This window comes from Schistocerca gregaria, unplaced genomic scaffold (assembly GCF_023897955.1).
Source record: "Schistocerca gregaria isolate iqSchGreg1 unplaced genomic scaffold, iqSchGreg1.2 ptg000259l, whole genome shotgun sequence".
Taxonomy (NCBI): Eukaryota; Metazoa; Arthropoda; class Insecta; order Orthoptera; family Acrididae; genus Schistocerca; species Schistocerca gregaria.
The window spans coordinates 1,215,875-1,228,099 of NW_026061764.1; positions in this window are offsets into that span (position 1 = coordinate 1,215,875).

A 12,225-nucleotide genomic window follows, 5' to 3' on the forward strand; every position below is an offset into this window, starting at 1 on the left:
TTTTCAGAACATGTCTTTCACACATGTCTACAAAATCACCTTCACCTTCAAATACAGTTTCCTTGCGACTGACAGAGACGTAGGCAAAGTTTAAAGTTGCTACTTCCATTAAATCTCGTTAATCAGAAAAACGGTAATTTACACCTGCAGCGGAACAAAATTCCGTTCCGCCCAGCGTCTGGCTCGAACCCACGACCCTGGGATTTAGAGTCTGACGCTCTACCGACTGAGATAGCCGGCTACCTCGGTGAATACTTGCCGGGTAGCACGTCACACAGTACTCGTTTGGGTTGGGTGGTCCCATACAGAATCTCTCCATGCTGCCTAATGTTTTCCTAACGTCACACTCGTCACGTACTTCACTTTTATGTCATAATCATTTCTGAGAGGCAAAGAAATTGCATGACAACAAGCAGAGCTAGTGGCTTCAAAATTAACACACATACTCTATGTGACTCAAAAGCCGAACGAGTTACTTTCCGACGTTGTTTTAGATGTGCAAGTGTCAGTCAAAACTCGAGGTGTCGGCACTCTGCCGACCATTTCGTTAGTTAACACCGGTCTTGCTGTGTGTGTTTCAAGCTCAAGAGCATCTCCAAGCAAAAAATGGTCAACAGCAACATTCAGACGGTTTCGTACTGCTCAATTGCTACATTAAAACGGTATGTTTCTTTTTCAGAACTGGAAAAACATAAGCGTGACAGCATTCGAACCTGTAATCTTCAGATACGAAGTCCGACGCCTTATCCATTAGACCACACGGTCACTGACGATCAACATTTACATGTATACGACTCATCTCGAAACGCTCACACCCCTGAGGATTTGTGTTTTCGTTCTACACAGCCGCTGCCCCTTGCTCTTTCCCACCCATTCGTTACATTCAACCTCTGACGAGACCGACCAAATATAGACTGAGAAACAAGACCACACAATTTGTGCATTCGGAATCGAAGGCAGGCCGTCCCTCGCCGCATTTGCTACGATGGCCATTTGCTACTTCTGCAGAAGCGGCGGCGACGACGACGACGACGACGACGACGACGAAGATCGCGAGAGACTCTGAGATATGTGAGAAATACATCTATAAAATGTAATTCAGACTGCCTCGTCCCACCTTATGCTGTACCGCTTTGGCAAATGCTTTATCTGCGCCATTCGCCTTAATCACATCTGAGAGTAAATCTTAAAAAAAACGCCTGTCGCTAATTGTTCGTCATCACAGGTACTGTTTACTATACGGCCACGACGCGCAACTGATTTCCAAAATTCATCTTTCTCCTGTGAGGATGGAACTTACAACCCCTGGTTTATTAGACCAGTGCTCTACCACTGAGCTAAAGACGCGCGGCCTAGCGGTACTCTTGGGTACTTCGTCCTTACGGTCGTCTGCACCATCAGACTTTAGCTGACAACACTTCATATTACCGGCTAATATTTGCAGCTATGGCGACAAATTACTGCTTGGCTACACATCTGACACGTAACCGATGTGCTCTCCAAACCACAACACTTGCTTTTCAGAACATGTCTTTCACACATGTCTACAAAATCACCTTCACCTTCAAATACAGTTTCCTTGCGACTGACAGAGACGTAGGCAAAGTTTAAAGTTGCTATTTCCATTAAATCTCGTTAATCAGAAAAACGGTAATTTACACCTGCAGCGGAACAAAATTCCGTTCCGCCCAGCGTCTGGCTCGAACCCACGACCCTGGGATTAAGAGTCTGACGCTCTACCGACAGAGATAGCCGGCTACCTCGGTGAATACTTGCCGGGTAGCATGTCACACAGTACTCGTTTGGGTTGGGTGGTCCCATACAGAATCTCTCCATGCTGCCTAATGTTTTCCTAACGTCACACTCGTCACGTACTTCACTTTTATGTCATAATCATTTCTGAGAGGCAAAGAAATTGCATGACAACAAGCAGAGCTAGTGGCGTCAAAATTAACACACATACTTTATGTGACTCAAAAGCCGAACGAGTTACTTTCCGACGTTGTTTTAGATGTGCAAGTGTCAGTCAAAACTCGAGGTGTCGGCACTCTGCCGACCATTTCGTTAGTTAACACCGGTCTTGCTGTGTGTGTTTCAAGCTCAAGAGCATCTCCAAGCAAAAAATGGTCAACAGCAACATTCAGACGGTTTCGTACTGCTCAATTGCTACATTAAAACGGTATGTTTCTTTTTCAGAACTGGAAAAACACAAGCGTGACAGCATTCGAACCTGTAATCTTCAGAGCCGAAGTCCGACGCCTTATCCATTAGACCACACGGTCACTGACGATCAACATTTACATGTATACGACTCATCTCGAAACGCTCACACCCCTGAGGATTTGTGTTTTCGTTCTACACAGCCGCTGCCCCTTGCTCTTTCCCACCCATTCGTTACATTCAACCTCTGACGAGACCGACCAAATATAGACTGAGAAACAAGACCACACAATTTGTGCATTCGGAATCGAAGGCAGGCCGTCCCTCGCCGCATTTGCTACGATGGCCATTTGCTACTTCTGCAGAAGCGGCGGCGGCGACGACGACGACGACGACGACGAAGATCGCGAGAGACTCTGAGATATGTGAGAAATACATCTATAAAATGTAATTCAGACTGCCTCGTCCCACCTTATACTGTACCGCTTTGGCAAATGCTTTATCTGCGCCATTCGCCTTAATCACATCTGAGAGTAAATCTTAAAAAAACGCCTGTCGCTAATTGTTCGTCATCACAGGTACTGTTTGCTATACGGCCACGACGCGCAACTGATTTCCAAAATTCATCTTTCTCCTGTGAGGATGGAACTTACAACCCCTGGTTTATTAGACCAGTGCTCTACCACTGAGCTAAAGAGGCGCGGCCTAGCGGTACTCTTGGGTACTTCGTCCTTACGGTCGTCTGCACCATCAGACTTTAGCTGACAACACTTCATATTACCGGCTAATATTTGCAGCTATGGCGACAAATTACTGCTTGGCTACACATCTGACACGTAACCGACTTGCTCTCCAAACCACAACACTTGCTTTTCAGAACATGTCTTTCACACATGTCTACAAAATCACCTTCACCTTCAAATACAGTTTCCTTGCGACTGACAGAGACGTAGGCAAAGTTTAAAGTTGCTATTTCCATTAAATCTCGTTAATCAGAAAAACGGTAATTTACACCTGCAGCGGAACAAAATTCCGTTCCGCCCAGCGTCTGGCTCGAACCCACGACCCTGGGATTAAGAGTCTGACGCTCTACCGACTGAGATAGCCGGCTACCTCGGTGAATACTTGCCGGGTAGCACGTCACACAGTACTCGTTTGGGTTGGGTGGTCCCATACAGAATCTCTCCATGCTGCCTAATGTTTTCCTAACGTCACACTCGTCACGTACTTCACTTTTATGTCATAATCATTTCTGAGAGGCAAAGAAATTGCATGACAACAAGCAGAGCTAGTGGCGTCAAAATTAACACACATACTTTATGTGACTCAAAAGCCGAACGAGTTACTTTCCGACGTTGTTTTAGATGTGCAAGTGTCAGTCAAAACTCGAGGTGTCGGCACTCTGCCGACCATTTCGTTAGTTAACACCGGTCTTGCTGTGTGTGTTTCAAGCTCAAGAGCATCTCCAAGCAAAAAATGGTCAACAGCAACATTCAGACGGTTTCGTACTGCTCAATTGCTACATTAAAACGGTATGTTTCTTTTTCAGAACTGGAAAAACACAAGCGTGACAGCATTCGAACCTGTAATCTTCAGAGCCGAAGTCCGACGCCTTATCCATTAGGCCACACGGTCACTGACGACCAACATTTACATGTATACGACTCATCTCGAAACGCTCACACCCCTGAGGATTTGTGTTTTCGTTCTACACAGCCGCTGCCCCTTGCTCTTTCCCACCCATTCGTTACATTCAACCTCTGACGAGACCGACCAAATATAGACTGAGAAACAAGACCACACAATTTGTGCATTCGGAATCGAAGGCAGGCCGTCCCTCGCCGCATTTGCTACGATGGCCATTTGCTACTTCTGCAGAAGCGGCGGCGGCGACGACGACGACGACGACGACGACGACGACGACGACGACGACGACGACGAAGATCGCGAGAGGCTCTGAGATATGTGAGAAATACATCTATAAAATGTAATTCAGACTGCCTCGTCCCACCTTATGCTGTACCGCTTTGGCAAATGCTTTATCTGCGCCATTCGCCTTAATCACATCTGAGAGTAAATCTTAAAAAAAACGCCTGTCGCTAATTGTTCGTCATCACAGGTACTGTTTACTATACGGCCACTACGCGCAACTGATTTCCAAAATTCATCTTTCTCCTGTGAGGATGGAACTTACAACCCCTGGTTTATTAGACCAGTGCTCTACCACTGAGCTAAAGAGGCGCGGCCTAGCGGTACTCTTGGGTACTTCGTCCTTACGGTCGTCTGCACCATCAGACTTTAGCTGACAACACTTCATATTACCGGCTAATATTTGCAGCTATGGCGACAAATTACTGCTTGGCTACACATCTGACACGTAACCGATGTGCTCTCCAAACCACAACACTTGCTTTTCAGAACATGTCTTTCACACATGTCTACAAAATCACCTTCACCTTCAAATACAGTTTCCTTGCGACTGACAGAGACGTAGGCAAAGTTTAAAGTTGCTATTTCCATTAAATCTCGTTAATCAGAAAAACGGTAATTTACACCTGCAGCGGAACAAAATTCCGTTCCGCCCAGCGTCTGGCTCGAACCCACGACCCTGCGATTAAGAGTCTGACGCTCTACCGACTGAGATAGCCGGCTACCTCGGTGAATACTTGCCGGGTAGCACGTCACACAGTACTCGTTTGGGTTGGGTGGTCCCATACAGAATCTCTCCATGCTGCCTAATGCTTTCCTAACGTCACACTCGTCACGTACTTCACTTTTATGTCATAATCATTTCTGAGAGGCAAAGAAATTGCATGACAACAAGCAGAGCTAGTGGCGTCAAAATTAACACACATACTTTATGTGACTCAAAAGCCGAACGAGTTACTTTCCGACGTTGTTTTAGATGTGCAAGTGTCAGTCAAAACTCGCGGTGTCGGCACTCTGCCGACCATTTCGTTAGTTAACACCGGTCTTGCTGTGTGTGTTTCAAGCTCAAGAGCATCTCCAAGCAAAAAATGGTCAACAGCAACATTCAGACGGTTTCGTACTGCTCAATTGCTACATTAAAACGGTATGTTTCTTTTTCAGAACTGGAAAAACACAAGCGTGACAGCATTCGAACCTGTAATCTTCAGAGCCGAAGTCCGACGCCTTATCCATTAGGCCACACGGTCACTGACGACCAACATTTACATGTATACGACTCATCTCGAAACGCTCACACCCCTGAGGATTTGTGTTTTCGTTCTACACAGCCGCTGCCCCTTGCTCTTTCCCACCCATTCGTTACATTCAACCTCTGACGAGACCGACCAAATATAGACTGAGAAACAAGACCACACAATTTGTGCATTCGGAATCGAAGGCAGGCCGTCCCTCGCCGCATTTGCTACGATGGCCATTTGCTACTTCTGCAGAAGCGGCGGCGGCGACGACGACGACGACGACGACGACGACGACGACGAAGATCGCGAGAGGCTCTGAGATATGTGAGAAATACATCTATAAAATGTAATTCAGACTGCCTCGTCCCACCTTATGCTGTACCGCTTTGGCAAATGCTTTATCTGCGCCATTCGCCTTAATCACATCTGAGAGTAAATCTTAAAAAAAACGCCTGTCGCTAATTGTTCGTCATCACAGGTACTGTTTACTATACGGCCACTACGCGCAACTGATTTCCAAAATTCATCTTTCTCCTGTGAGGATGGAACTTACAACCCCTGGTTTATTAGACCAGTGCTCTACCACTGAGCTAAAGAGGCGCGGCCTAGCGGTACTCTTAGGTACTTCGTCCTTACGGTCGTCTGCACCATCAGACTTTAGCTGACAACACTTCATATTACCGGCTAATATTTGCAGCTATGGCGACAAATTACTGCTTGGCTACACATCTGACACGTAACCGATGTGCTCTCCAAACCACAACACTTGCTTTTCAGAACATGTCTTTCACACATGTCTACAAAATCACCTTCACCTTCAAATACAGTTTCCTTGCGACTGACAGAGACGTAGGCAAAGTTTAAAGTTGCTATTTCCATTAAATCTCGTTAATCAGAAAAACGGTAATTTACACCTGCAGCGGAACAAAATTCCGTTCCGCCCAGCGTCTGGCTCGAACCCACGACCCTGCGATTAAGAGTCTGACGCTCTACCGACTGAGATAGCCGGCTACCTCGGTGAATACTTGCCGGGTAGCACGTCACACAGTACTCGTTTGGGTTGGGTGGTCCCATACAGAATCTCTCCATGCTGCCTAATGCTTTCCTAACGTCACACTCGTCACGTACTTCACTTTTATGTCATAATCATTTCTGAGAGGCAAAGAAATTGCATGACAACAAGCAGAGCTAGTGGCGTCAAAATTAACACACATACTTTATGTGACTCAAAAGCCGAACGAGTTACTTTCCGACGTTGTTTTAGATGTGCAAGTGTCAGTCAAAACTCGCGGTGTCGGCACTCTGCCGACCATTTCGTTAGTTAACACCGGTCTTGCTGTGTGTGTTTCAAGCTCAAGAGCATCTCCAAGCAAAAAATGGTCAACAGCAACATTCAGACGGTTTCGTACTGCTCAATTGCTACATTAAAACGGTATGTTTCTTTTTCAGAACTGGAAAAACACAAGCGTGACAGCATTCGAACCTGTAATCTTCAGAGCCGAAGTCCGACGCCTTATCCATTAGGCCACACGGTCACTGACGACCAACATTTACATGTATACGACTCATCTCGAAACGCTCACACCCCTGAGGATTTGTGTTTTCGTTCTACACAGCCGCTGCCCCTTGCTCTTTCCCACCCATTCGTTACATTCAACCTCTGACGAGACCGACCAAATATAGACTGAGAAACAAGACCACACAATTTGTGCATTCGGAATCGAAGGCAGGCCGTCCCTCGCCGCATTTGCTACGATGGCCATTTGCTACTTCTGCAGAAGCGGCGGCGGCGACGACGACGACGACGACGACGACGACGACGACGAAGATCGCGAGAGGCTCTGAGATATGTGAGAAATACATCTATAAAATGTAATTCAGACTGCCTCGTCCCACCTTATGCTGTACCGCTTTGGCAAATGCTTTATCTGCGCCATTCGCCTTAATCACATCTGAGAGTAAATCTTAAAAAAAACGCCTGTCGCTAATTGTTCGTCATCACAGGTACTGTTTACTATACGGCCACTACGCGCAACTGATTTCCAAAATTCATCTTTCTCCTGTGAGGATGGAACTTACAACCCCTGGTTTATTAGACCAGTGCTCTACCACTGAGCTAAAGAGGCGCGGCCTAGCGGTACTCTTGGGTACTTCGTCCTTACGGTCGTCTGCACCATCAGACTTTAGCTGACAACACTTCATATTACCGGCTAATATTTGCAGCTATGGCGACAAATTACTGCTTGGCTACACATCTGACACGTAACCGATGTGCTCTCCAAACCACAACACTTGCTTTTCAGAACATGTCTTTCACACATGTCTACAAAATCACCTTCACCTTCAAATACAGTTTCCTTGCGACTGACAGAGACGTAGGCAAAGTTTAAAGTTGCTATTTCCATTAAATCTCGTTAATCAGAAAAACGGTAATTTACACCTGCAGCGGAACAAAATTCCGTTCCGCCCAGCGTCTGGCTCGAACCCACGACCCTGCGATTAAGAGTCTGACGCTCTACCGACTGAGATAGCCGGCTACCTCGGTGAATACTTGCCGGGTAGCACGTCACACAGTACTCGTTTGGGTTGGGTGGTCCCATACAGAATCTCTCCATGCTGCCTAATGCTTTCCTAACGTCACACTCGTCACGTACTTCACTTTTATGTCATAATCATTTCTGAGAGGCAAAGAAATTGCATGACAACAAGCAGAGCTAGTGGCGTCAAAATTAACACACATACTTTATGTGACTCAAAAGCCGAACGAGTTACTTTCCGACGTTGTTTTAGATGTGCAAGTGTCAGTCAAAACTCGCGGTGTCGGCACTCTGCCGACCATTTCGTTAGTTAACACCGGTCTTGCTGTGTGTGTTTCAAGCTCAAGAGCATCTCCAAGCAAAAAATGGTCAACAGCAACATTCAGACGGTTTCGTACTGCTCAATTGCTACATTAAAACGGTATGTTTCTTTTTCAGAACTGGAAAAACACAAGCGTGACAGCATTCGAACCTGTAATCTTCAGAGCCGAAGTCCGACGCCTTATCCATTAGGCCACACGGTCACTGACGACCAACATTTACATGTATACGACTCATCTCGAAACGCTCACACCCCTGAGGATTTGTGTTTTCGTTCTACACAGCCGCTGCCCCTTGCTCTTTCCCACCCATTCGTTACATTCAACCTCTGACGAGACCGACCAAATATAGACTGAGAAACAAGACCACACAATTTGTGCATTCGGAATCGAAGGCAGGCCGTCCCTCGCCGCATTTGCTACGATGGCCATTTGCTACTTCTGCAGAAGCGGCGGCGGCGACGACGACGACGACGACGACGACGACGACGAAGATCGCGAGAGGCTCTGAGATATGTGAGAAATACATCTATAAAATGTAATTCAGACTGCCTCGTCCCACCTTATGCTGTACCGCTTTGGCAAATGCTTTATCTGCGCCATTCGCCTTAATCACATCTGAGAGTAAATCTTAAAAAAAACGCCTGTCGCTAATTGTTCGTCATCACAGGTACTGTTTACTATACGGCCACTACGCGCAACTGATTTCCAAAATTCATCTTTCTCCTGTGAGGATGGAACTTACAACCCCTGGTTTATTAGACCAGTGCTCTACCACTGAGCTAAAGAGGCGCGGCCTAGCGGTACTCTTAGGTACTTCGTCCTTACGGTCGTCTGCACCATCAGACTTTAGCTGACAACACTTCATATTACCGGCTAATATTTGCAGCTATGGCGACAAATTACTGCTTGGCTACACATCTGACACGTAACCGATGTGCTCTCCAAACCACAACACTTGCTTTTCAGAACATGTCTTTCACACATGTCTACAAAATCACCTTCACCTTCAAATACAGTTTCCTTGCGACTGACAGAGACGTAGGCAAAGTTTAAAGTTGCTATTTCCATTAAATCTCGTTAATCAGAAAAACGGTAATTTACACCTGCAGCGGAACAAAATTCCGTTCCGCCCAGCGTCTGGCTCGAACCCACGACCCTGCGATTAAGAGTCTGACGCTCTACCGACTGAGATAGCCGGCTACCTCGGTGAATACTTGCCGGGTAGCACGTCACACAGTACTCGTTTGGGTTGGGTGGTCCCATACAGAATCTCTCCATGCTGCCTAATGCTTTCCTAACGTCACACTCGTCACGTACTTCACTTTTATGTCATAATCATTTCTGAGAGGCAAAGAAATTGCATGACAACAAGCAGAGCTAGTGGCGTCAAAATTAACACACATACTTTATGTGACTCAAAAGCCGAACGAGTTACTTTCCGACGTTGTTTTAGATGTGCAAGTGTCAGTCAAAACTCGCGGTGTCGGCACTCTGCCGACCATTTCGTTAGTTAACACCGGTCTTGCTGTGTGTGTTTCAAGCTCAAGAGCATCTCCAAGCAAAAAATGGTCAACAGCAACATTCAGACGGTTTCGTACTGCTCAATTGCTACATTAAAACGGTATGTTTCTTTTTCAGAACTGGAAAAACACAAGCGTGACAGCATTCGAACCTGTAATCTTCAGAGCCGAAGTCCGACGCCTTATCCATTAGGCCACACGGTCACTGACGACCAACATTTACATGTATACGACTCATCTCGAAACGCTCACACCCCTGAGGATTTGTGTTTTCGTTCTACACAGCCGCTGCCCCTTGCTCTTTCCCACCCATTCGTTACATTCAACCTCTGACGAGACCGACCAAATATAGACTGAGAAACAAGACCACACAATTTGTGCATTCGGAATCGAAGGCAGGCCGTCCCTCGCCGCATTTGCTACGATGGCCATTTGCTACTTCTGCAGAAGCGGCGGCGGCGACGACGACGACGACGACGACGACGACGACGAAGATCGCGAGAGGCTCTGAGATATGTGAGAAATACATCTATAAAATGTAATTCAGACTGCCTCGTCCCACCTTATGCTGTACCGCTTTGGCAAATGCTTTATCTGCGCCATTCGCCTTAATCACATCTGAGAGTAAATCTTAAAAAAAACGCCTGTCGCTAATTGTTCGTCATCACAGGTACTGTTTACTATACGGCCACTACGCGCAACTGATTTCCAAAATTCATCTTTCTCCTGTGAGGATGGAACTTACAACCCCTGGTTTATTAGACCAGTGCTCTACCACTGAGCTAAAGAGGCGCGGCCTAGCGGTACTCTTAGGTACTTCGTCCTTACGGTCGTCTGCACCATCAGACTTTAGCTGACAACACTTCATATTACCGGCTAATATTTGCAGCTATGGCGACAAATTACTGCTTGGCTACACATCTGACACGTAACCGATGTGCTCTCCAAACCACAACACTTGCTTTTCAGAACATGTCTTTCACACATGTCTACAAAATCACCTTCACCTTCAAATACAGTTTCCTTGCGACTGACAGAGACGTAGGCAAAGTTTAAAGTTGCTATTTCCATTAAATCTCGTTAATCAGAAAAACGGTAATTTACACCTGCAGCGGAACAAAATTCCGTTCCGCCCAGCGTCTGGCTCGAACCCACGACCCTGCGATTAAGAGTCTGACGCTCTACCGACTGAGATAGCCGGCTACCTCGGTGAATACTTGCCGGGTAGCACGTCACACAGTACTCGTTTGGGTTGGGTGGTCCCATACAGAATCTCTCCATGCTGCCTAATGCTTTCCTAACGTCACACTCGTCACGTACTTCACTTTTATGTCATAATCATTTCTGAGAGGCAAAGAAATTGCATGACAACAAGCAGAGCTAGTGGCGTCAAAATTAACACACATACTTTATGTGACTCAAAAGCCGAACGAGTTACTTTCCGACGTTGTTTTAGATGTGCAAGTGTCAGTCAAAACTCGCGGTGTCGGCACTCTGCCGACCATTTCGTTAGTTAACACCGGTCTTGCTGTGTGTGTTTCAAGCTCAAGAGCATCTCCAAGCAAAAAATGGTCAACAGCAACATTCAGACGGTTTCGTACTGCTCAATTGCTACATTAAAACGGTATGTTTCTTTTTCAGAACTGGAAAAACACAAGCGTGACAGCATTCGAACCTGTAATCTTCAGAGCCGAAGTCCGACGCCTTATCCATTAGGCCACACGGTCACTGACGACCAACATTTACATGTATACGACTCATCTCGAAACGCTCACACCCCTGAGGATTTGTGTTTTCGTTCTACACAGCCGCTGCCCCTTGCTCTTTCCCACCCATTCGTTACATTCAACCTCTGACGAGACCGACCAAATATAGACTGAGAAACAAGACCACACAATTTGTGCATTCGGAATCGAAGGCAGGCCGTCCCTCGCCGCATTTGCTACGATGGCCATTTGCTACTTCTGCAGAAGCGGCGGCGGCGACGACGACGACGACGACGACGACGACGAAGATCGCGAGAGGCTCTGAGATATGTGAGAAATACATCTATAAAATGTAATTCAGACTGCCTCGTCCCACCTTATGCTGTACCGCTTTGGCAAATGCTTTATCTGCGCCATTCGCCTTAATCACATCTGAGAGTAAATCTTAAAAAAAACGCCTGTCGCTAATTGTTCGTCATCACAGGTACTGTTTACTATACGGCCACTACGCGCAACTGATTTCCAAAATTCATCTTTCTCCTGTGAGGATGGAACTTACAACCCCTGGTTTATTAGACCAGTGCTCTACCACTGAGCTAAAGAGGCGCGGCCTAGCGGTACTCTTGGGTACTTCGTCCTTACGGTCGTCTGCACCATCAGACTTTAGCTGACAACACTTCATATTACCGGCTAATATTTGCAGCTATGGCGACAAATTACTGCTTGGCTACACATCTGACACGTAACCGATGTGCTCTCCAAACCACAACACTTGCTTTTCAGAACATGTCTTTCACACATGTCTACAAAAT